The sequence below is a fragment of the Callithrix jacchus genome, chromosome 5 (genome assembly GCF_049354715.1).
Source record: "Callithrix jacchus isolate 240 chromosome 5, calJac240_pri, whole genome shotgun sequence".
In the NCBI taxonomy this organism is placed as follows: domain Eukaryota; kingdom Metazoa; phylum Chordata; class Mammalia; order Primates; family Cebidae; genus Callithrix; species Callithrix jacchus.
Window position 1 is genome coordinate 92228588 of NC_133506.1, and position 2873 is coordinate 92231460.

General features: G+C 39.9%; 1 pseudogene; it reads left to right on the forward strand.

Annotated features, from left to right (window-relative positions):
• The first annotated feature begins 2208 nt into the window (after window positions 1-2208).
• On the forward strand, window positions 2209-2600 carry LOC108591834 (keratin-associated protein 1-4-like; annotated as a pseudogene).
• The last annotated feature ends 273 nt before the right edge of the window (window positions 2601-2873 follow it).

Sequence of the window (2873 nt, forward strand, 5' to 3'; positions counted from 1 at the left end):
TATGTATATACGCTGGTTTATATTTGCAGAAGCAGAAAGGTATTAAAGAATATGCAAATTCTTAATGTTGATTACCTCCAGAACATTAGTTTTGGAAGAGATGTGTTCATCTTCAGAGAAGGGAAAGGATGTTAATTTTTCTTTATATGCCTCTGTCCTCTTTGACTTGTTACAGTGTGTATCCATTACTAGCACATATGTTTAAGTTTAAAAAGTCAGAAAACAATCTATAAGCAAAAGTCATTAAAGGTTTTAGTTAGCCATAGGTACATTGACTACTACTGAAGGCAAGAATATTAGACAGAGCTCTGAGGATTCTATAACTTCCACAAATTGATCATAGAAAGGTATACTTCGTTTGAAAGTTGATACATCAGGTTATAATTCATGTTTTGATGACACTACTATTAGTCTTTCCACATCTAAACAAATTGTTTAGAAAACCATGATCATGGTTAAGTGACCACTTAGGGAAAAATGGTAAGTTAAGATAAATATTGCCTAAAGGCTGTCAAAGGACAAGTATGACAAAGCATGCCAGGGCAACACTTGGTTCAAAGCTAGTCTCTCATGTGACTTGTGTAGAGAGACACTTCTGTGATTGGCTTCCATGATGAGCCTTCACTAAGGAGAGGGCAAAGAAGAAACATAATGAGACTTAATTGAGCAATGGACAAAGCAGGCAATTGAAATGTTGAAGTGCTATTTATAACTTTCTTCCTTCGTTTTTTTTTTTTTTGAAAGAATGAAGTAAAACTCTCTTTATTTGCCTATGACATGATTCTATATGTAAAAAATTCTAAGGTTCCAAATACAAATAACAAATCTATTTGAATGGGATATTTAGAAACTCTGTATTATCTTTACAACAATTCTATAAATCAAAAACCATTTTAAAACCAAAAGTTTATCTTAAAAAGAAAAAATTAATTGAACTAATAAAGGAATTTACTATCCAAATAATAAAAGAGTTCAGCAAAATCACAGATGAACTTACAAAACTTACAAGATCAACTTACAAAAATCATCTTGTTTTTATATATACTTTAGGTTCTGGGATACATGTGCAGAACATGCAGGTTTGTTACATAGCTATACACGTGCCATGGTGGTTTGCTGCACCCATCAACCCCTCATCTACATTAGGTATTTCTCCTAATGCTATCCCTCCCCTAGCTCCCTCTTCCCCAACAGGTCCCAGTATGTGATGTTCCCCTCCCTGTATCCATGTGTTCCCATTGTTCAACTCTTACTTATGAGTGAGAACATGCAGTGTTTGGTTTTCTGTTCCTGTGTTAGTTTCCTGAAAACTATTGTTTCCAGCTTCATTCATGTTCCTGCAAAGGATATGAACTCATTCTTTTTTATGGCTGCATAGTATTCCATGGTGCCACATTCCATATGTGCCACATTTTCTTTATCTGGTTGATCAGTGATGGGCATTTGGGTTTGCTCCAAGTCTTTGCTATTGTGAATAGTGCTGCAATAAGCATATTGTGTATGTGTCTTTATAGTGGAATGATTTATAATCCTTTGGGTATATACCCAGTAATGGGATTGCTGAGTCAAATGGCATTTCTGGTTCTAGATCCTTGAGGAATCACCACACTGTCTTCTTCAATGGTTGAACTAATTTACATTCCCACCAACAATGTAAAAGCATTCCTATTTCTCCACATCCTCTCCAGCATCTCTTGTTTCCTGACTTTTTAATAATTGCCATTCTACTGGTGTGAGATGATATCTCATTGTGGTTTTGGATTTGCATTTCTCTAGTGACCAGTGATGATGAGTTTTTTCAAGTTTGTTGACCGCATGAACGTTTTCTTTTGAGAAGTGTCTGTTCATATTCTTTGCCTACTTTTTGATGGGATTTTTTTTTCTTGTAAATTTGTTTAAGTTCCTTGTAGATTCTGGATGTTAGACCTTTGTTAGATGGATAGATTGAAAAAATTTTCTCCCATTCTGTAGGTTGCCTGTTCACTCTGGTGATAGTTTATTTTGCTGTGCAGAAGCCCTTTAGTTTAATTTATAACTTTCCAAACACTTCAGGTATTAGCCAGAGACTCGCATTGAAATTGACATCAAGGAAAGATGTTAGGTAAATATGCAGCTTTAGGGAACATATAAAAGGACAGATATAGAAGGTGCAGCCCAAACTCGGAAACCTCTCTTCACAACACAGCTCTCAACCTAGTTCCTGACACCATGGCCAGGTGTTCCACCAGTGAGACCTGTGGCTCCAGCTGCTGCCAGCCAAATTGCTGTGAGACAAGCTGCTGCTAGACCAGCTTCTGCCAGCCAAGCTGCTGCCAGACTGTGACACTGGCTGTGGCCAGGAGGGTAGCTGTGGCATTGGCAGTGGCATTGGTTGTGGCCAAGAGGGTGGCTGTGGAGCTGTGAGCTCCCACACCAGGTGATGCCGCCCAGACTGCCACATGGAGGTCACCTGTCTGGCCCCCTGCTGCCTGGAGAGCTGCATGCCCCCATCCTGCTGCCAGCTGCACCACACCCAGGCCTCCCACTGCAGCTCATCCTACTGTGGACAGTCCTACTGCCATCCAGCCTGCTGCTGCCACCGCCATGAGCCCACCTGCTAAAAGCCAGGTTGCTGATCGCTTAAGGATGAAAGGGGAAGCACAGCAAAATTGTGCTGATTTATGAAGAATTGTTCAATTGTACTTGGATGCTAAGTACCATGATGTTGCTAAGCTGTTCAGACATCATGAAACTTCTAGCTAGCACACTGTGGATGTGCTGAATTTGCTCACTGAAACATGTATCAATCAGTGTTCTGGATAGCTTGCCTTGCTGGAGCAGAGGACTGGGATGGAATGGTTCATCATTTCAGGGACTTCTCTGCTCCCCCAACT